This window comes from Mesoplodon mirus (genome assembly GCF_964341445.2).
Source record: "Mesoplodon mirus genome assembly, chromosome: 1".
Taxonomy (NCBI): Eukaryota; Metazoa; Chordata; class Mammalia; order Artiodactyla; family Ziphiidae; genus Mesoplodon; species Mesoplodon mirus.
Genome location: NC_138976.1, coordinates 112330033 through 112354747, shown reverse-complemented (window position 1 = coordinate 112354747; position 24715 = coordinate 112330033).

The following is a 24715-nucleotide window of genomic DNA, read 5'->3' as shown; positions in this document are numbered from 1 at the left end:
AGTAACCATGGTGACAGTTCGCACAGTGACAGTGCCCACTGTAGAGGTGCCCATGGAGACATTGCTCATGGTGAAACTGACCACGGTGACATTGCCTATGGTGACAGTGCTCATGGTGACAGAGCCCATGTTGACTCTGACCACAGTGAGAATGCTCACGGTGATAGTGCCAATGGTGACAGCACTCATGTTGACAGCACGCATTGTGCAAGGTGCCATGGTGACAGTGACCATGGTGAGAGATCTCACGGTGATAGCACTCACGGTAATAGTCCTGATGGTGACAGTGCAAATGGTGACAATACAGAGGGTGACAGTACTCATGGTGAAAATACCCATGCTAGCAGTTCTCATAGTGACAGTGCTCATGGGGGATGTGCCCATGCTGACAGTGTTCATTGTGGCAGTGCTCATGGTGACAGTACCGATGACGCCACTGATTATGGTGATGGTGTTCACAGTGGCTGTGCTCATGGAGATAGTGCTCACGGTGACCGTGCCCATGATGACAGTGCCCAGGGTGACAGTGCTCACGGGGAAAGTGCCAATGATAACATTAACCATGGTGATAGTGCCCCTGGTGACACGGCCCACAGTGACATTGCTCATGGTGATAGTGCCATTGGTGACAGTGCTCACGGTGAAGTTGCCCATCCTGACAATGCTCATGGTGACATTGACCTTCAAGATAGTACCCATGTTGACAGTGCCCATGGTGACGTGCTCATGTTGACAGTGCTCAAAGTGATAGTGCCCATGGTGACATTGCCAAGAGTGACAGTGCCCATGCTGACAGTTCTCATTGTGATAGTGCCCATGGTGACAGTGCACATGGTGATACTTGCAATGGTGACAGTGCTCATGGTGACAGCGCACATGGTTGCAGTACCCATGGTGACAGTGCTCAAAATGACAGTGACAGTGGTGGCAGTGACCATGGTGACAGTGCCCACGGTGACATTGCCTATAGTGACACTTCTCACAGTGACATTGCCCATGGTGACAGGGCTCATGTTGACGTGCTCATATTGACAGTGCTCACAGCGATAATGTCCATGGTGACATTGCCCATGGTGGAATTGCACACAATGCCATTTCCAACAGTGACAGTGCTCACGCTGAGAGTTGTCATGGTGATAGTGCCCATGGTGACAGTGCACATGGTCATACTGCCAATGGTTAAATTACTCATGCTGACAGTACTCATGGTTGCAGTACCCATGGTGACAGTGCTCAAAATGGCAGTTCCCATGGTGACATTGCCCATGGTGACATTGCCTATGGTGACACTTCTCACGGTGACATTTCCCATGGTGACATGGCTCATGGTGACACACCACATTGTGCCAGTGCCCATGGTGACAGTGTTCACAGTGAAAGTGCTCATGGTAATACTGTTTACTTTGAGAGTGCCCAAGGTGAAAATACACATGGTGACATTACTCATTGAGAAATTGCCCATGGTTACAATTCTCATTGCAACAGTTATGGTGACAGTGCTCATGGTGGCACTGCCCTGGGTGACAGTGCTCGTGGTGTCAGTGCTCATGGTGACAGTGCTCATGATGAGAGTGCCTATGTTGTTAATTCCCATGGTGACACTTCTCACAGTGACACTGACAATGGTTACAGGTCACATGTTGGCCGTGGCCTTGGTGACAGTGCCCATGCAGACAGTACTTATGGTGACAGTGTTATCGGTGATAGTGCCCATGGTGAGAGTGCACATGGTGGTAGTGCACATGGTGGCACTGAAAAATGGTGACAGGGCTCATGGTGACAGTGCTCACGGTAAAAACCCATGCTGACAGTACTCACAGAGACACTGCTCATAGTGGCAGTAACCATGGTGACAGTTCGCACAGTGACAGTGCCCACTGTAGGAGTGCCCATGGAGACATTGCTCATGGTGACACTGACCACGGTGACATTGCCTATGGTGACAGTGCTCATGGTGACAGAGCCCATGTTGACTCTGACCACAGTGAGAATGCTCACGGTGATAGTGCCAATGGTGACAGCACTCATGTTGACAGCACGCATTGTGCAAGGTGCCATGGTGACAGTGACCATGGTGAGAGATCTCACGGTGATAGCACTCACAGTAATAGTCCTGATGGTGACAGTGCAAATGGTGACAATACAGAGGGTGAGAGTACTCATGGTGAAAATACCCATGCTAGCAGTTCTCATAGTGACAGTGCTCATGGGGGAAGTGCCCATGCTGACAGTGCTCATTGTGGCAGTGCTCATGGTGACAGTACCGATGAGGCCAGTGATTATGGTGATGGTGTTCACTGTGGCTGTGCTCATGGAGATAGTGCTCACGGTGACCGTGCCCATGATGACAGTGCCCAGGGTGACAGTGCTCACGGGGAAAGTGCCAATGATAACATTAACCATGGTGATAGTGCCCCTGGTGACATGGCCCACAGTGACATTGCTCATGGTGATAGTGCCTTTGGTGACAGTGCTCATGGTGAAATTGCCCTTCCTGACAATGCTCATGGTGACATTGCCCTTCGAGATAGTACCCATGTTGACAGTGCCCATGGTGACGTGCTCATGTTGACAGTGCTCACAGTGATAGTGCCCATGGTGACATTGCCCATGGTGGAAGTGCCCACGGTGCCCTTGCCAACAGTGACAGTGCCCACGCTGACAGTTCTCATTGTGATAGTGCCCATGGTGACAGTACACATGGTGATAATCGCAATGGTGACAGTGCTCATGGTGACAGTGCTCATGGTTGCAATACCCATGGTGACAGTGCTCAAAATGACAGTGACAGTGGTGGCAGTGACCATGGTGACAGTGCCCACGGTGACATCGCCTATAGTGACACTTCTCACGGTGACATTGCCAATGGTGACAGGGCTCATGTTGACGTGCTTATATTGACAGTGCTCACAGTGATAGTGCCCATGGTGACATGGCCCATGGTGGAATTGCACACAATGCCAGTTCCCACAGTGACAGTGCTCACGCTGAGAGTTGTCATGGTGATAGTGCCCATGGTGACAGAGCACATGGTCATACTGCCAATGGTGACAGTACTCATGGTTGCAGTACCCATGGTGACAGTGTGCAAAATGGCATTTCCCATGGTGACATTGCCCATGGTGACATTGCCTATGGTGACACATCTCACGGTGACATTTCCCATGGTGACATTGCTCAAGGTGACACACGACATTGTGCCAGTGCCCATGGTGACAGTGCACATTGTGATACTCGCAATGGTGACAGTGCTCATGGTGACAGCGCTCATGGTGGCAGTACCCAAGGTGACAGTGCTCACAGTGACAGTGCCCACTGTATGAGGGCCCATGTTGACAGTGCTCATGGTGACACTGACCATGGTGACATTGCCTATGGTGACAGTGCTCATGGTGACAGTGCCCATGGTGACACTGACCACAGTGAGAATGCTCACAGTGATAGTGCCAATGGTGCCAGCACTCATGTTGACAGCCACCATTGTGCAAGGTGACATGGTGACAGTGACCATGGTGAGAGATCTCACGGTGATAGCGCTCACGGTAATAGTCCTCATGGTGACAGTGCAAATGGTGACAATACACAGGGTGACAGTACACATGGTGAAAATACCCATGGTAGCAGTTCTCATAGTGACAGTGCTCATGGGGGATGTGACCATGCTGACAGTGCTCATTGTGGCAGTGCTCATGGTGACAGTACCGATGAGGCCAGTGATTATGGTGATGGTGTTCACAGTGGCTGTGCTCATGGAGATAGTGCTCACGGTGACCGTGCCCATGATGACAGTGCCCAGGGTGACAGTGCTCACGGGGAAAGTGCCAATGATAACATTAACCATGGTGATAGTGCCCCTGGTGACACGGCCCACAGTGACATTGCTCATGGTGATAGTGCCATTGGTGTCAGTGCTCACGGTGAAGTTGCCCATCCTGACAATGCTCATGGTGACATTGACCTTCGAGATAGTACCCATGTTGACAGTGCCCATGGTGACGTGCTCATGTTGACAGTGCTCAAAGTGATAGTGCCCATGGTGACATTGCCAAGAGTGACAGTGCCCATGCTGACAGTTCTCATTGTGATAGTTCCCATGGTGACAGTGCACATGGAGATACTTGCAATGGTGACAGTGCTCATGGTGACAGCGCTCATGGTTGCAGTACCCATGGTGACAGTGCTCAAAATGACAGTGACAGTGGTGGCAGTGACCATGGTGACAGTGCCCACGGTGACATTGCCTATAGTGACACTTCTCACAGTGACATTGCCCATGGTGACAGGGCTCATGTTGACGTGCTCATATTGACAGTGCTCACAGCGATAATGTCCATGGTGACATTGCCCATGGTGGAATTGCACACAATGCCATTTCCAACAGTGACAGTGCTCACGCTGAGAGTTGTCATGGTGATAGTGCCCATGGTCATACTGCCAATGGTTAAATTACTCATGGTGACAGTACTCATGGTTGTAGTACCCATGGTGACAGTGCTCAAAATGGCAGTTCCCATGGTGACATTGCCCATGGTGACATTGCCTATGGTGACACTTCTCACGGTGACATTTCCCATGGTGACATGGCTCATGGTGACACACCACATTGTGCCAGTGCCCATGGTGACAGTGTTCACAGTGAAAGAGCTCATGGTAATACTGTTTACTTTGAGAGTGCCCAAGGTGAAAATACACATGGTGACATTACTCATTGAGAAATTGCCCATGGTTACAATTCTCATAGCAACAGTTGTGGTGACAGTGCTCATGGTGGCACTGCCCTGGGTGACAGTGCTCGTGGTGTCAGTGCTCATGGTGACAGTGCTCATGATGAGAGTGCCTATGTTGTTAATTCCCATGGTGACACTTCTCACAGTGACACTGACAATGGTTACAGGTCACATGTTGGCCGTGCCCTTGGTGACAGTGCCCATGCAGACAGTACTTATGGTGACAGTGTTATCGGTGATAGTGCCCATGGTGAGAGTGCACATGGTGGTAGTGCACATGGTGGCACTGAAAAATGGTGACAGGGCTCATGGTGACAGTGCTCACGGTAAAAACCCATGCTGACAGTACTCACAGAGACACTGCTCATAGTGGCAGTAACCATGGTGACAGTTCGCACAGTGACAGTGCCCACTGTAGAGGTGCCCATGGAGACATTGCTCATGGTGAAACTGACCACGGTGACATTGCCTATGGTGACAGTGCTCATGGTGACAGAGCCCATGTTGACTCTGACCACAGTGAGAATGCTCACGGTGATAGTGCCAATGGTGACAGCACTCATGTTGACAGCACGCATTGTGCAAGGTGCCATGGTGACAGTGACCATGGTGAGAGATCTCACGGTGATAGCACTCACGGTAATAGTCCTGATGGTGACAGTGCAAATGGTGACAATACAGAGGGTGACAGTACTCATGGTGAAAATACCCATGCTAGCAGTTCTCTTAGTGACAGTGCTCATGGGGGATGTGCCCATGCTGACAGTGTTCATTGTGGCAGTGCTCATGGTGACAGTACCGATGACGCCACTGATTATGGTGATGGTGTTCACAGTGGCTGTGCTCATGGAGATAGTGCTCACGGTGACCGTGCCCATGATGACAGTGCCCAGGGTGACAGTGCTCACGGGGAAAGTGCCAATGATAACATTAACCATGGTGATAGTGCCCCTGGTGACACGGCCCACAGTGACATTGCTCATGGTGATAGTGCCATTGGTGACAGTGCTCACGGTGAAGTTGCCCATCCTGACAATGCTCATGGTGACATTGACCTTCGAGATAGTACCCATGTTGACAGTGCCCATGGTGACGTGCTCATGTTGACAGTGCTCAAAGTGATAGTGCCCATGGTGACATTGCCAAGAGTGACAGTGCCCATGCTGACAGTTCTCATTGTGATAGTGCCCATGGTGACAGTGCACATGGTGATACTTGCAATGGTGACAGTGCTCATGGTGACAGCGCTCATGGTTGCAGTACCCATGGTGACAGTGCTCAAAATGACAGTGACAGTGGTGGCAGTGACCATGGTGACAGTGCCCACGGTGACATTGCCTATAGTGACACTTCTCACAGTGACATTGCCCATGGTGACAGGGCTCATGTTGACGTGCTCATATTGACAGTGCTCACAGCGATAATGTCCATGGTGACATTGCCCATGGTGGAATTGCACACAATGCCATTTCCAACAGTGACAGTGCTCACGCTGAGAGTTGTCATGGTGATAGTGCCCATGGTGACAGTGCACATGGTCATACTGCCAATGGTTAAATTACTCATGGTGACAGTACTCATGGTTGCAGTACCCATGGTGACAGTGCTCAAAATGGCAGTTCCCATGGTGACATTGCCCATGGTGACATTGCCTATGGTGACACTTCTCACGGTGACATTTCCCATGGTGACATGGCTCATGGTGACACACCACATTGTGCCAGTGCCCATGGTGACAGTGTTCACAGTGAAAGTGCTCATGGTAATACTGTTTACTTTGAGAGTGCCCAAGGTGAAAATACACATGGTGACATTACTCATTGAGAAATTGCCCATGGTTACAATTCTCATAGCAACAGTTATGGTGACAGTGCTCATGTTGGCACTGCCCTGGGTGACAGTGCTCGTGGTGTCAGTGCTCATGGTGACAGTGCTCATGATGAGAGTGCCTATGTTGTTAATTCCCATGGTGACACTTCTCACAGTGACACTGACAATGGTTACAGGTCACATGTTGGCCGTGCCCTTGGTGACAGTGCCCATGCAGACAGTACTTATGGTGACAGTGTTATCGGTGATAGTGCCCATGGTGAGAGTGCACATGGTGGTAGTGCACATGGTGGCACTGAAAAATGGTGACAGGGCTCATGGTGACAGTGCTCACGGTAAAAACCCATGCTGACAGTACTCACAGAGACACTGCTCATAGTGGCAGTAACCATGGTGACAGTTCGCACAGTGACAGTGCCCACTGTAGGAGTGCCCATGGAGACATTGCTCATGGTGAAACTGACCACGGTGACATTGCCTATGGTGACAGTGCTCATGGTGACAGAGCCCATGTTGACTCTGACCACAGTGAGAATGCTCACGGTGATAGTGCCAATGGTGACAGCACTCATGTTGACAGCACGCATTGTGCAAGGTGCCATGGTGACAGTGACCATGGTGAGAGATCTCACGGTGATAGCACTCACGGTAATAGTCCTGATGGTGACAGTGCAAATGGTGACAATACAGAGGTTGAGAGTACTCATGGTGAAAATACCCATGCTAGCAGTTCTCATAGTGACAGTGCTCATGGGGGAAGTGCCCATGCTGACAGTGCTCATTGTGGCAGTGCTCATGGTGACAGTACCGATGAGGCCAGTGATTATGGTGATGGTGTTCACTGTGGCTGTGCTCATGGAGATAGTGCTCACGGTGACCGTGCCCATGATGACAGTGCCCAGGGTGACAGTGCTCACGGGGAAAGTGCCAATGATAACATTAACCATGGTGATAGTGCCCCTGGTGACACGGCCCACAGTGACATTGCTCATGGTGATAGTGCCTTTGGTGACAGTGCTCATGGTGAAATTGCCCTTCCTGACAATGCTCATGGTGACATTGACCTTCGAGATAGTACCCATGTTGACAGTGCCCATGGTGACGTGCTCATGTTGACAGTGCTCACAGTGATAGTGCCCATGGTGACATTGCCCATGGTGGAAGTGCCCACGGTGCCCTTGCCAACAGTGACAGTGCCCACGCTGACAGTTCTCATTGTGATAGTGCCCATGGTGAGAGTACACATGGTGATAATCGCAATGGTGACAGTGCTCATGGTGACAGTGCTCATGGTTGCAATACCCATGGTGACAGTGCTCAAAATGACAGTGACAGTGGTGGCAGTGACCATGGTGACAGTGCCCACGGTGACATCGCCTATAGTGACACTTCTCACGGTGACATTGCCAATGGTGACAGGGCTCATGCTGACGTGCTTATATTGACAGTGCTCACAGTGATAGTGCCCATGGTGACATTGCCCATGGTGGAATTGCACACAATGCCAGTTCCCACAGTGACAGTGCTCACGCTGAGAGTTGTCATGGTGATAGTGCCCATGGTGACAGTGCACATGGTCATACTGCCAATGGTGACAGTACTCATGGTTGCAGTACCCATGGTGACAGTGTGCAAAATGGCATTTCCCATGGTGACATTGCCCATGGTGACATTGCCTATGGTGACACATCTCACGGTGACATTTCCCATGGTGACATTGCTCAAGGTGACACACGACATTGTGCCAGTGCCCATGGTGACAGTGCACATTGTGATACTCACAATGGTGACAGTGCTCATGGTGACAGCGCTCATGGTGGCAGTACCCAAGGTGACAGTGCTCACAGTGACAGTGCCCACTGTATGAGTGCCCATGTTGACAGTGCTCATGGTGACACTGACCATGGTGACATTGCCTATGGTGACAGTGCTCATGGTGACAGTGCCCATGGTGACACTGACCACAGTGAGAATGCTCACAGTGATAGTGCCAATGGTGCCAGCACTCATGTTGACAGCACGCATTGTGCAAGGTGCCATGGTGACAGTGACCATGGTGAGATATCTCACAGTGATAGTGCTCACGGTAATAGTCCTCATGGTGACAGTGCAAATTATGACAATACACAGGGTGACAGTACACATGGTGAAAATACCCATGGTAGCAGTTCTCATAGTGACAGTGCTCATGGGGGATGTGCCCATGCTGACAGTGCTCATTGTGGCAGTGCTCATGGTGACAGTACTGATGAGGCCAGTGATTATGGTGATGGTGTTCACAGTGGCTGTGCTCATGGAGATAGTGCTCACGGTGACCATGCCCATGATGACAGTGCCCAGGGTGACAGTGCTCACGGGGAAAGTGCCAATGATAACATTAACCATGGTGATAGTGCCCCTGGTGACACGGCCCACAGTGACATTGCTCATGGTGATAGTGCCATTGGTGACAGTGCTCACGGTGAAGTTGCCCATCCTGACAATGCTCATGGTGACATTGACCTTCGAGATAGTACCCATGTTGACAGTGCCCATGGTGACGTGCTCATGTTGACAGTGCTCAAAGTGATAGTGCCCATGGTGACATTGCCAAGAGTGACAGTGCCCATGCTGACAGTTCTCATTGTGATAGTGCCCATGGTGACAGTGCACATGGTGATACTTGCAATGGTGACAGTGCTCATGGTGACAGCGCTCATGGTTGCAGTACCCATGGTGACAGTGCTCAAAATGACAGTGACAGTGGTGGCAGTGACCATGGTGACAGTGCCCACGGTGACATTGCCTATAGTGACACTTCTCACAGTGACATTGCCCATGGTGACAGGGCTCATGTTGACGTGCTCATATTGACAGTGCTCACAGCGATAATGTCCATGGTGACATTGCCCATGGTGGAATTGCACACAATGCCATTTCCAACAGTGACAGTGCTCACGCTGAGAGTTGTCATGGTGATAGTGCCCATGGTGACAGTGCACATGGTCATACTGCCAATGGTTAAATTACTCATGCTGACAGTACTCATGGTTGCAGTACCCATGGTGACAGTGCTCAAAATGGCAGTTCCCATGGTGACATTGCCCATGGTGACATTGCCTATGGTGACACTTCTCACGGTGACATTTCCCATGGTGACATGGCTCATGGTGACACACCACATTGTGCCAGTGCCCATGGTGACAGTGTTCACAGTGAAAGTGCTCATGGTAATACTGTTTACTTTGAGAGTGCCCAAGGTGAAAATACACATGGTGACATTACTCATTGAGAAATTGCCCATGGTTACAATTCTCATAGCAACAGTTATGGTGACAGTGCTCATGGTGGCACTGCCCTGGGTGACAGTGCTCGTGGTGTCAGTGCTCATGGTGACAGTGCTCATGATGAGAGTGCCTATGTTGTTAATTCCCATGGTGACACTTCTCACAGTGACACTGACAATGGTTACAGGTCACATGTTGGCCGTGCCCTTGGTGACAGTGCCCATGCAGACAGTACTTATGGTGACAGTGTTATCGGTGATAGTGCCCATGGTGAGAGTGCACATGGTGGTAGTGCACATGGTGGCACTGAAAAATGGTGACAGGGCTCATGGTGACAGTGCTCACGGTAAAAACCCATGCTGACAGTACTCACAGAGACACTGCTCATAGTGGCAGTAACCATGGTGACAGTTCGCACAGTGACAGTGCCCACTGTAGGAGTGCCCATGGAGACATTGCTCATGGTGACACTGACCACGGTGACATTGCCTATGGTGACAGTGCTCATGGTGACAGAGCCCATGTTGACTCTGACCACAGTGAGAATGCTCACGGTGATAGTGCCAATGGTGACAGCACTCATGTTGACAGCACGCATTGTGCAAGGTGCCATGGTGACAGTGACCATGGTGAGAGATCTCACGGTGATAGCACTCACGGTAATAGTCCTGATGGTGACAGTGCAAATGGTGACAATACAGAGGGTGACAGTACTCATGGTGAAAATACCCATGCTAGCAGTTCTCATAGTGACAGTGCTCATGGGGGAAGTGCCCATGCTGACAGTGCTCATTGTGGCAGTGCTCATGGTGACAGTACCGATGAGGCCAGTGATTATGGTGATGGTGTTCACAGTGGCTGTGCTCATGGAGATAGTGCTCACGGTGACCGTGCCCATGATGACAGTGCCCAGGGTGACAGTGCTCACGGGGAAAGTGCCAATGATAACATTAACCATGGTGATAGTGCCCCTGGTGACACGGCCCACAGTGACATTGCTCATGGTGATAGTGCCTTTGGTGACAGTGCTCATGGTGAAATTGCCCTTCCTGACAATGCTCATGGTGACATTGCCCTTCGAGATAGTACCCATGTTGACAGTGCCCATGGTGACGTGCTCATGTTGACAGTGCTCACAGTGATAGTGCCCATGGTGACATTGCCCATGGTGGAAGTGCCCACGGTGCCCTTGCCAACAGTGAGAGTGCCCACGCTGACAGTTCTCATTGTGATAGTGCCCATGGTGACAGTACACATGGTGATAATCGCAATGGTGACAGTGCTCATGGTGACAGTGCTCATGGTTGCAATACCCATGGTGACAGTGCTCAAAATGACAGTGACAGTGGTGGCAGTGACCATGGTGACAGTGCCCACGGTGACATTGCCTATAGTGACACTTCTCACGGTGACATTGCCAATGGTGACAGGGCTCATGTTGACGTGTTTATATTGACAGTGCTCACAGTGATAGTGCCCATGGTGACATTGCCCATGGTGGAATTGCACACAATGCCAGTTCCCACAGTGACAGTGTTCACGCTGAGAGTTGTCATGGTGATAGTGCCCATGGTGACAGTGCACATGGTCATACTGCCAATGGTGACAGTACTCATGGTTGCAGTACCCATGGTGACAGTGTGCAAAATGGCATTTCCCATGGTGACACTGCCCATGGTGACATTGCCTATGGTAACACATCTCACGGTGACATTTCCCATGGTGACATTGCTCAAGGTGACACACGACATTGTGCCAGTGCCCATGGTGACAGTGCACATTGAGATACTCGCAATGGTGACAGTGCTCATGGTGACAGCGCTCATGGTGGCAGTACCCAAGGTGACAGTGCTCACAGTGACAGTGCCCACTGTATGAGTGCCCATGTTGACAGTGCTCATGGTGACACTGACCATGGTGACATTGCCTATGGTGACAGTGCTCATGGTGACAGTGCCCATGGTGACACTGACCACAGTGAGAATGCTCACAGTGATAGTGCCAATGGTGCCAGCACTCATGTTGACATCCCCCTTTGTGCAAGGTGTCATGGTGACAGTGACCATGGTGAGAGATCTCACGGTGATAGCGCTCACGGTAATAGTCCTCATGGTGACAGTGCAAATGGTGACAATACACAGGGTGACAGTACACATGGTGAAAATACCCATGGTAGCAGTTCTCATAGTGACAGTGCTCATGGGGGATGTGCCCATGCTGACAGTGCTCATTGTGGCAGTGCTCATGGTGACAGTACCGATGAGGCCAGTGATTATGGTGATGGTGTTCACAGTGGCTGTGCTCATGGAGATAGTGCTCACGGTGACCGTGCTCATGATGACAGTGCCCAGGGTGACAGTGCTCACGGGGAAATTGCCAATGATAACATTAACCATGGTGATAGTGCCCCTGGTGACACGGCCCACAGTGACATTGCTCATGGTGATAGTGCCATTGGTGACAGTGCTCACGGTGAAGTTGCCCATCCTGACAATGCTCATGGTGACATTGACCTTCGAGATAGTACCCATGTTGACAGTGCCCATGGTGACGTGCTCATGTTGACAGTGCTCAAAGTGATAGTGCCCATGGTGACATTGCCAAGAGTGACAGTGCCCATGCTGACAGTTCTCATTGTGATAGTGCCCATGGTGACAGTGCACATGGTGATACTTGCAATGGTGACAGTGCTCATGGTGACAGCGCTCATGGTTGCAGTACCCATGGTGACAGTGCTCAAAATGACAGTGACAGTGGTGGCAGTGACCATGGTGACAGTGCCCACGGTGACATTGCCTATAGTGACACTTCTCACAGTGACATTGCCCATGGTGACAGGGCTCATGTTGACGTGCTCATATTGACAGTGCTCACAGCGATAATGTCCATGGTGACATTGCCCATGGTGGAATTGCACACAATGCCATTTCCAACAGTGACAGTGCTCACGCTGAGAGTTGTCATGGTGATAGTGCCCATGGTGACAGTGCACATGGTCATACTGCCAATGGTTAAATTACTCATGCTGACAGTACTCATGGTTGCAGTACCCATGGTGACAGTGCTCAAAATGGCAGTTCCCATGGTGACATTGCCCATGGTGACATTGCCTACGGTGACACTTCTCACGGTGACATTTCCCATGGTGACATGGCTCATGGTGACACACCACATTGTGCCAGTGCCCATGGTGACAGTGTTCACAGTGAAAGTGCTCATGGTAATACTGTTTACTTTGAGAGTGCCCAAGGTGAAAATACACATGGTGACATTACTCATTGAGAAATTGCCCATGGTTACAATTCTCATAGCAAGAGTTATGGTGACAGTGCTCATGGTGGCACTGCCCTGGGTGACAGTGCTCGTGGTGTCAGTGCTCATGGTGACAGTGCTCAAGATGAGAGTGACTATGTTGTTAATTCCCATGGTGACACTTCTCACAGTGACACTGACAATGGTTACAGGTCACATGTTGGCCGTGCCCTTGGTGACAGTGCCCATGCAGACAGTACTTATGGTGACAGTGTTATCGGTGATAGTGCCCATGGTGAGAGTGCACATGGTGGTAGTGCACACGGTGGCACTGAAAAATGGTGACAGGGCTCATGGTGACAGTGCTCACGGTAAAAACCCATGCTGACAGTACTCACAGAGACACTGCTCATAGTGGCAGTAACCATGGTGACAGTTCGCACAGTGACAGTGCCCACTGTAGGAGTGCCCATGGAGACATTGCTCATGGTGACACTGACCACGGTGACATAGCCTATGGTGACAGTGCTCATGGTGACAGAGCCCATGTTGACTCTGACCACAGTGAGAATGCTCATGGTCATAGTGCCACTGGTGACAGCACTCATGTTGACAGCACCCATTGTGCAAGGTGCCATGGTGACAGTTACCATGGTGAGAGATCTCACGGTGATAGCACTCACGGTAATAGTCCTGATGGTGACAGTGCAAATGGTGACAATACAGAGGGTGACAGTACTCATGGTGAAAATACCCATGCTAGCAGTTCTCATAGTGACAGTGCTCATGGGGGAAGTACCCATGCTGACAGTGCTCATTGTGGCAGTGCTCATGGTGACAGTACCGATGAGGCCAGTGATTATGGTGATGGTGTTCACAGTGGCTGTGCTCATGGAGATACTGCTCACGGTGACCGTGCCCATGATGACAGTGCCCAGGGTGACAGTGCTCACGGGGAAAGTGCCAATGATAACATTAACCATGGTGATAGTGCCCCTGGTGACACGGCCCACAGTGACATTGCTCATGGTGATAGTGCCATTGGTGACAGTGCTCACGGTGAAGTTGCCCATCCTGACAATGCTCATGGTGACATTGACCTTCGAGATAGTACCCATGTTGACAGTGCCCATGGTGACGTGCTCATGTTGACAGTGCTCAAAGTGATAGTGCCCATGGTGACATTGCCAAGAGTGACAGTGCCCATGCTGACAGTTCTCATTGTGATAGTGCCCATGGTGACAGTGCACATGGTGATACTTGCAATGGTGACAGTGCTCATGGTTGCAGTACCCATGGTGACAGTGCTCAAAATGACAGTGACAGTGGTGGCAGTGACCATGGTGACAGTGCCCACGGTGACATTGCCTATAGTGACACTTCTCACAGTGACATTGCCCATGGTGACAGGGCTCATGTTGACGTGCTCACATTGACAGTGCTCACAGCGATAATGTCCATGGTGACATTGCCCATGGTGGAATTGCACACAATGCCATTTCCAACAGTGACAGTGCTCACGCTGAGAGTTGTCATGGTGATAGTGCCCATGGTGACAGTGCACATGGTCATACTGCCAATGGTAAAATTACTCATGGTGACAGTACTCATGGTTGCAGTACCCATGGTGACAGTGCTCAAAATGGCAGTTCCCATGGTGACATTGCCCATGGTGACATTGCCTATGGTGACACTTCTCACGGTGACATTTCCCATGGTGACATGGCTCATGGTGACACACCACATTGTGCCAGTGCCCATGGTGACAGTGTTCACAGTGAAAGTGCTCATGGTAATACTGTTTACTTTGAGAGTGCCCAAGGTGAAAATACACATGGTGACATTACTCATTGAGAAATTGCCCATGGTTACAATTCTCATAGCAAGAGTTATGGTGACAGTGCTCATGGTGGCACTGCCCTGGGTGACAGTGCTCGTGGTGTCAGTGCTCATGGTGACAGTGCTCATGATGAGAGTGCCTATGTTGTTAATTCCCATGGTGACACTTCTCACAGTGACATTGACAATGGTTACAGGTCACATGTTGGCCGTGCCCTTGGTGACAGTGCCCATGCAGACAGTACTTATGGTGACAGTGTTATCGGTGATAGTGCCCATGGTGAGAGTGCACATGGTGGTAGTGCACATGGTGGCATTGAAAAATGGTGACAGGGCTCATGGTGACAGTGCTCACGGTAAAAAACCATGCTGACAGTACTCACAGAGACACTGCTCATAGTGGCAGTAACCATGGTGACAGTTCGCACAGTGACAGTGCCCACTGTAGGAGTGCCCATGGAGACATTGCTCATGGTGACACTGACCATGGTGACATTGCCTATGGTGACAGTGCTCATGGTGACAGAGCCCATGTTGACTCTGACCACAGTGAGAATGCTCACGGTGATAGTGCCAATGGTGACAGCACTCATGTTGACAGCACGCATTGTGCAAGGTGCCATGGTGACAGTGACCATGGTGAGAGATCTCACGGTGATAGCACTCACGGTAATAGTCCTGATGGTGACAGTGCAAATGGTGACAATCAGAGGGTAACAGTACTCATGGTGAAATTACCCATGCTAGCAGTTCTCATAGTGACAGTGCTCATGGGGGAAGTACCCATGCTGACAGTGCTCATTGTGGCAGTGCTCATGGTGACAGTACCGATGAGGCCAGTGATTATGGTGATGGTGTTCACAGTGGCTGTGCTCATGGAGATAGTGCTCACGGTGACCGTGCCCATGATGACAGTGCCCAGGGTGACAGTGCTCACGGGGAAAGTGCCAATGATAACATTAACCATGGTGATAGTGCCCCTGGTGACACGGCCCACAGTGACATTGCTCATGGTGATAGTGCCATTGGTGACAGTGCTCACGGTGAAGTTGCCCATCCTGACAATGCTCATGGTGACATTGACCTTCGAGATAGTACCCATGTTGACAGTGCCCATGGTGACGTGCTCATGTTGACAGTGCTCAAAGTGATAGTGCCCATGGTGACATTGCCAAGAGTGACAGTGCCCATGCTGACAGTTCTCATTGTGATAGTGCCCATGGTGACAGTGCACATGGTGATACTTGCAATGGTGACAGTGCTCATGGTGACAGCGCTCATGGTTGCAGTACCCATGGTGACAGTGCTCAAAATGACAGTGACAGTGGTGGCAGTGACCATGGTGACAGTGCCCACGGTGACATTGCCTATAGTGACACTTCTCACAGTGACATTGCCCATGGTGACAGGGCTCATGTTGACGTGCTCATATTGACAGTGCTCACAGCGATAATGTCCATGGTGACATTGCCCATGGTGGAATTGCACACAATGCCATTTCCAACAGTGACAGTGCTCACGCTGAGAGTTGTCATGGTGATAGTGCCCATGGTGACAGTGCACATGGTCATACTGCCAATGGTTAAATTACTCATGGTGACAGTACTCATGGTTGTAGTACCCATGGTGACAGTGCTCAAAATGGCAGTTCCCATGGTGACATTGCCCATGGTGACATTGCCTATGGTGACACTTCTCACGGTGACATTTCCCATGGTGACATGGCTCATGGTGACACACCACATTGTGCCAGTGCCCATGGTGACAGTGTTCACAGTGAAAGTGCTCATGGTAATACTGTTTACTTTGAGAATGCCCAAGGTGAAAATACACATGGTGACATTACTCATTGAGAAATTGCCCATGGTTACAATTCTCAAAGCAACAGTTATGGTGACAGTGCTCATGGTGGCACTGCCCTGGGTGACAGTGCTCGTGGTGTCAGTGCTCATGGTGACAGTGCTCATGATGAGAGTGCCTATGTTGTTAATTCCCATGGTGACACTTCTCACAGTGACACTGACAATGGTTACAGGTCACATGTTGGCCGTGCCCTTGGTGACAGTGCCCATGCAGACAGTACTTATGGTGACAGTGTTATCGGTGATAGTGCCCATGGTGAGAGTGCCCATGGTGGTAGTGCACATGGTGGCACTGAAAAATGGTGACAGGGCTCATGGTGACAGTGCTCACGGTAAAAACCCATGCTGACAGTACTCACAGAGACACTGCTCATAGTGGCAGTAACCATGGTGACAGTTCGCACAGTGACAGTGCCCACTGTAGGAGTGCCCATGGAGACATTGCTCATGGTGACACTGACCACGGTGACATTGCCTATGGTGACAGTGCTCATGGTGACAGAGCCCATGTTGACTCTGACCACAGTGAGAATGCTCACGGTGATAGTGCCAATGGTGACAGCACTCATGTTGACAGCACGCATTGTGCAAGGTGCCATGGTGAGAGTGCCCATGGTGAGAGATCTCACAGTGATAGCACTCACGGTAATAGTCCTGATGGTGACAGTGCAAATGGTTACAATACAGAGGGTGACAGTACTCATGGTGAAAATACCCATGCTAGCAGTTCTCATAGTGACAGTGCTCATGGGGGAAGTGCCCATGCTGACAGTGCTCATTGTGGCAGTGCTCATGGTGACAGTACCGATGAGGCCAGTGATTATGGTGATGGTGTTCACAGTGGCTGTGCTCATGGAGATAGTGCTCACGGTGACCGTGCCCATGATGACAGTGCCCAGGGTGACAGTGCTCACGGGGAAAGTGCCAATGATAACATTAACCATGGTGATAGTGCCCCTGGTGACACGGCCCACAGTGACATTGCTCATGGTGATAGTGCCTTTGGTGACAGTGCTCATGGTGAAATTGCCCTTCCTGACAATGCTCATGGTGACATTGCCCTTCGAGATAGTACCCATGTTGACAGTGCCCATGGTGACGTGCTCATGTTGACAGTGCTCACAGTGATAGTGCCCATGGTGACATTGCCCATGGTGGAAGTGCCCACGGTGCCCTTGCCAACAGTGACAGTGCCCACGCTGACAGTTCTCATTGTGATAGTGCCCATGGTGACAGTACACATGGTGATAATCACAATGGTGACAGTGCTCATGGTGACAGTGCTCATGGTTGCAATACCCATGGTGACAGTGCTCAAAATGACAGTGACAGTGGTGGCAGTGACCATGGTGACAGTGCCCACGGTGACATCGCCTATAGTGACACTTCTCACGGTGACATTGCCAATGGTGACAGGGCTCATGTTGACGTGCTTATATTGACAGTGCTCACAGTGATAGTGCCCATGGTGACATTGCCCATGGTGGAATTGCACACAATGCCAGTTCCCACAGTGACAGTGCTCACGCTGAGAGTTGTCATGGTGATAGTGCCCATGGTGACAGTGCACATGGTCATACTGCCAATGGTGACAGTACTCATGGTTGCAGTACCCATGGTGCCAGTGTGCAAAATGGCATTTCCCATGGTGACATTGCCCATGGTGACATTGCCTATGGTGACACATCTCACGGTGACATTTCCCATGGTGACATTGCTCAAGGTGACACACGACATTGTGCCAGTGCCCATGGTGACAGTGCACATTGTGATACTCGCAATGGTGACAGTGCTCATGGTGACAGCGCTCATGGTGGCAGTACCCAAGGTGACAGTGCTCACAGTGACAGTGCCCACTGTATGAGGGCCCATGTTGACAGTGCTCATGGTGACACTGACCATGGTGACATTGCCTATGGTGACAGTGCTCATGGTGACAGTGCCCATGGTGACACTGACCACAGTGAGAATGCTCACAGTGATAGTGCCAATGGTGCCAGCACTCATGTTGACAGCCCCCATTGTGCAAGGTGCCATGGTGACAGTGACCATGGTGAGAGATCTCACGGTGATAGCGCTCATGGTAATAGTCCTCATGGTGACAGTGCAAATGGTGACAATACACAGGGTGGCAGTACACATGGTGAAAATACCCATGGTAGCAGTTCTCATAGTGACAGTGCTCATGGGGGATGTGCCCATGCTGACAGTGCTCATTGTGGCAGTGCTCATGGTGACAGTACCGATGAGGCCAGTGATTATGGTGATGGTGTTCACAGTGGCTGTGCTCATGGAGATAGTGCTCACGGTGACCGTGCCCATGATGACAGTGCCCAGGGTGAGAGTGCTCACGGGGAAAGTGCCAATGATAACATTAACCATGGTGATAGTGCCCCTGGTGACACGGCCCACAGTGACATTGCTCATGGTGATAGTGCCATTGGTGACAGTGCTCACGGTGAAGTTGCCCATCCTGACAATGCTCATGGTGACATTGACCTTCGAGATAGTACCCATGTTGACAGTGCCCATGGTGACGTGCTCATGTTGACAGTGCTCAAAGTGATAGTGCCCATGGTGACATTGCCAAGAGTGACAGTGCCCATGCTGACAGTTCTCATTGTGATAGTGCCCATGGTGACAGTGCACATGGTGATACTTGCAATGGTGACAGTGCTCATGGTGACAGCGCTCATGGTTGCAGTACCCATGGTGACAGTGCTCAAAATGACAGTGACAGTGGTGGCAGTGACCATGGTGACAGTGCCCACGGTGACATTGCCTATAGTGACACTTCTCACAGTGACATTGCCCATGGTGACAGGGCTCATGTTGACGTGCTCATATTGACAGTGCTCACAGCGATAATGTCCATGGTGACATTGCCCATGGTGGAATTGCACACAATGCCATTTCCAACAGTGACAGTGCTCACGCTGAGAGTTGTCATGGTGATAGTGCCCATGGTGACAGTGCACATGGTCATACTGCCAATGGTTAAATTACTCATGGTGACAGTACTCATGGTTGCAGTACCCATGGTGACAGTGCTCAAAATGGCAGTTCCCATGGTGACATTGCCCATGGTGACATTGCCTATGGTGACACTTCTCACGGTGACATTTCCCATGGTGACATGGCTCATGGTGACACACCACATTGTGCCAGTGCCCATGGTGACAGTGTTCACAGTGAAAGTGCTCATGGTAATACTGTTTACTTTGAGAGTGCCCAAGGTGAAAATACACATGGTGACATTACTCATTGAGAAATTGCCCATGGTTACAATTCTCATAGCAACAGTTATGGTGACAGTGCTCATGGTGGCACTGCCCTGGGTGACAGTGCTCGTGGTGTCAGTGCTCATGTTGACAGTGCTCAAGATGAGAGTGCCTATGTTGTTAATTCCCATGGTGACACTTCTCACAGTGACACTGACAATGGTTACAGGTCACATGTTGGCCGTGCCCTTGGTGACAGTGCCCATGCAGACAGTACTTATGGTGACAGTGTTATCGGTGATAGTGCCCATGGTGAGAGTGAACATGGTGGTAGTGCACATGGTGGCACTGAAAAATGGTGACAGGGCTCATGGTGACAGTGCTCACGGTAAAAACCCATGCTGACAGTACTCACAGAGACACTGCTCATAGTGGCAGTAACCATGGTGACAGTTCGCACAGTGACAGTGCCCACTGTAGGAGTGCCCATGGAGACATTGCTCATGGTGACACTGACCACGGTGACATTGCCTATGGTGACAGTGCTCATGGTGACAGAGCCCATGGTGACTCTGACCACAGTGAGAATGCTCACGGTGATAGTGCCAATGGTGACAGCACTCATGTTGACAGCACGCATTGTGCAAGGTGCCATGGTAACAGTGACCATGTTGAGAGATCTCACGGTGATAGCACTCACGGTAATAGTCCTGATGGTGACAGTGCAAATGGTGACAATACAGAGGGTGACAGTACTCATGGTGAAAATACCCATGCTAGCAGTTCTCATAGTGACAGTGCTCATGGGGGAAGTACCGATGCTGACAGTGCTCATTGTGGCAGTGCTCATGGTGACAGTACCGATGACCCAGTGATTATGGTGATGGTGTTCACAGTGGCTGTGCTCATGGAGATAGTGCTCACGGTGACCGTGCCCATGATGACAGTGCCCAGGGTGACAGTGCTCACGGGGAAAGTGCCAATGATAACATTAACCATGGTGATAGTGCCCCTGGTGACACGGCCCACAGTGACATTGCTCATGGTGATAGTGCCATTGGTGACAGTGCTCACGGTGAAGTTGCCCATCCTGACAATGCTCATGGTGACATTGACCTTCGAGATAGTACCCTTGTTGACAGTGCCCATGGTGACGTGCTCATGTTGACAGTGCTCAAATTGATAGTGCCCATGGTGACATTGCCAAGAGTGACAGTGCCCATGCTGACAGTTCTCATTGTGATAGTGCCCATGGTGACAGTACACATGGTGATACTTGCAATGGTGACAGTGCTCATGGTGACAGCGCTCATGGTTGCAGTACCCATGGTGACAGTGCTCAAAATGACAGTGACAGTGGTGGCAGTGACCATGGTGACAGTGCCCACGGTGACATTGCCTATAGTGACACTTCTCACAGTGACATTGCCCATGGTGACAGGGCTCATGTTGACGTGCTCATATTGACAGTGCTCACAGCGATAATGTCCATGGTGACATTGCCCATGGTGGAATTGCACACAATGCCATTTCCAACAGTGACAGTGCTCACGCTGAGAGTTGTCATGGTGATAGTGCCCATGGTGACAGTGCACATGGTCATACTGCCAATGGTTAAATTACTCATGGTGACAGTACTCATGGTTGCAGTACCCATGGTGACAGTGCTCAAAATGGCAGTTCCCATGGTGACATTGCCCATGGTGACATTGCCTATGGTGACACTTCTCACGGTGACATTTCCCATGGTGATATGGCTCATGGTGACACACCACATTGTGCCAGTGCCCATGGTGACAGTGTTCACAGTGAAAGTGCTCATGGTAATACTGTTTACTTTGAGAGTGCCCAAGGTGAAAATACACATGGTGACATTACTCATTGAGAAATTGCCCATGGTTACAATTCTCATAGCAACAGTTATGGTGACAGTGCTCATGGTGGCACTGCCCTGGGTGACAGTGCTCGTGGTGTCAGTGCTCATGGTGACAGTGCTCATGATGAGAGTGCCTATGTTGTTAATTCCCATGGTGACACTTCTCACAGTGACACTGACAATGGTTACAGGTCACATGTTGGCCGTGCCCTTGGTGACAGTGCCCATGCAGACAGTACTTATGGTGACAGTGTTATCGGTGATAGTGCCCATGGTGAGAGTGCACATGGTGGTAGTGCACATGGTGGCACTGAAAAATGGTGACAGGGCTCATGGTGACAGTGCTCACGGTAAAAACCCATGCTGACAGTACTCACAGAGACACTGCTCATAGTGGCAGTAACCATGGTGACAGTTCGCACAGTGACAGTGCCCACTGTAGGAGTGCCCATGGAGACATTGCTCATGGTGACACTGACCATGGTGACATTGCCTATGGTGACAGTGCTCATGGTGACAGAGCCCATGTTGACTCTGACCACAGTGAGAATGCTCACGGTGATAGTGCCAATGGTGACAGCACTCATGTTGACAGCACGCATTGTGCAAGTTGCCATGGTGACAGTGACCATGGTGAGAGATCTCACGGTGATAGCACTCACGGTAATAGTCCTGATGGTGACAGTGCAAATGGTGACAATACAGAGGGTGACAGTACTCATGGTGAAATTACCCATGCTAGCAGTTCTCATAGTGACAGTGCTCATGGGGGAAGTACCCATGCTGACAGTGCTCATTGTGGCAGTGCTCATGGTGACAGTACCGATGAGGCCAGTGATTATGGTGATGGTGTTCACAGTGGCTGTGCTCATGGAGATAGTGCTCACGGTGACCGTGCCCATGATGACAGTGCCCAGGGTGACAGTGCTCACGGGGAAAGTGCCAATGATAACATTAACCATGGTGATAGTGCCCCTGGTGACACGGCCCACAGTGACATTGCTCATGGTGATAGTGCCATTGGTGACAGTGCTCACGGTGAAGTTGCCCATCCTGACAATGCTCATGGTGACATTGACCTTCGAGATAGTACCCATGTTGACAGTGCCCATGGTGACGTGCTCATGTTGACAGTGCTCAAAGTGATAGTGCCCATGGTGACATTGCCAAGAGTGACAGTGCCCATGCTGACAGTTCTCATTGTGATAGTGCCCATGGTGACAGTGCACATGGTGATACTTGCAATGGTGACAGTGCTCATGGTGACAGCGCTCATGGTTGCAGTACCCATGGTGACAGTGCTCAAAATGACAGTGACAGTGGTGGCAGTGACCATGGTGACAGTGCCCACGGTGACATTGCCTATAGTGACACTTCTCACAGTGACATTGCCCATGGTGACAGGGCTCATGTTGACGTGCTCATATTGACAGTGCTCACAGCGATAATGTCCATGGTGACATTGCCCATGGTGGAATTGCACACAATGCCATTTCCAACAGTGACAGTGCTCACGCTGAGAGTTGTCATGGTGATAGTGCCCATGGTGACAGTGCACATGGTCATACTGCCAATGGTTAAATTACTCATGGTGACAGTACTCATGGTTGCAGTACCCATGGTGACAGTGCTCAAAATGGCAGTTCCCATGGTGACATTGCCCATGGTGACATTGCCTATGGTGACACTTCTCACGGTGACATTTCCCATGGTGACATGGCTCATGGTGACACACCACATTGTGCCAGTGCCCATGGTGACAGTGTTCACAGTGAAAGTGCTCATGGTAATACTGTTTACTTTGAGAGTGCCCAAGGTGAAAATACACATGGTGACATTACTCATTGAGAAATTGCCCATGGTTACAATTCTCATAGCAAGAGTTATGGTGACAGTGCTCATGGTGGCACTGCCCTGGGTGACAGTGCTCGTGGTGTCAGTGCTCATGGTGACAGTGCTCATGATGAGAGTGCCTATGTTGTTAATTCCCATGGTGACACTTCTCACAGTGACACTGACAATGGTTACAGGTCACATGTTGGCCGTGCCCTTGGTGACAGTGCCCATGCAGACAGTACTTATGGTGACAGTGTTATCGGTGATAGTGCCCATGGTGAGAGTGCACATGGTGGTAGTGCACATGGTGGCACTGAAAAATGGTGACAGGGCTCATGGTGACAGTGCTCACGGTAAAAACCCATGCTGACAGTACTCACAGAGACACTGCTCATAGTGGCAGTAACCATGGTGACAGTTCGCACAGTGACAGTGCCCACTGTAGGAGTGCCCATGGAGACATTGCTCATGGTGACACTGACCACGGTGACATTGCCTATGGTGACAGTGCTCATGGTGACAGAGCCCATGTTGACTCTGACCACAGTGAGAATGCTCACGGTGATAGTGCCAATGGTGACAGCACTCATGTTGACAGCACGCATTGTGCAAGGTGCCATGGTGACAGTGACCATGGTGAGAGATCTCACGGTGATAGCACTCACGGTAATAGTCCTGATGGTGACAGTGCAAATGGTGACAATACAGAGGTTGAGAGTACTCATGGTGAAAATACCCATGCTAGCAGTTCTCATAGTGACAGTGCTCATGGGGGAAGTGCCCATGCTGACAGTGCTCATTGTGGCAGTGCTCATGGTGACAGTACCGATGAGGCCAGTGATTATGGTGATGGTGTTCACTGTGGCTGTGCTCATGGAGATAGTGCTCACGGTGACCGTGCCCATGATGACAGTGCCCAGGGTGACAGTGCTCACGGGGAAAGTGCCAATGATAACATTAACCATGGTGATAGTGCCCCTGGTGACACGGCCCACAGTGACATTGC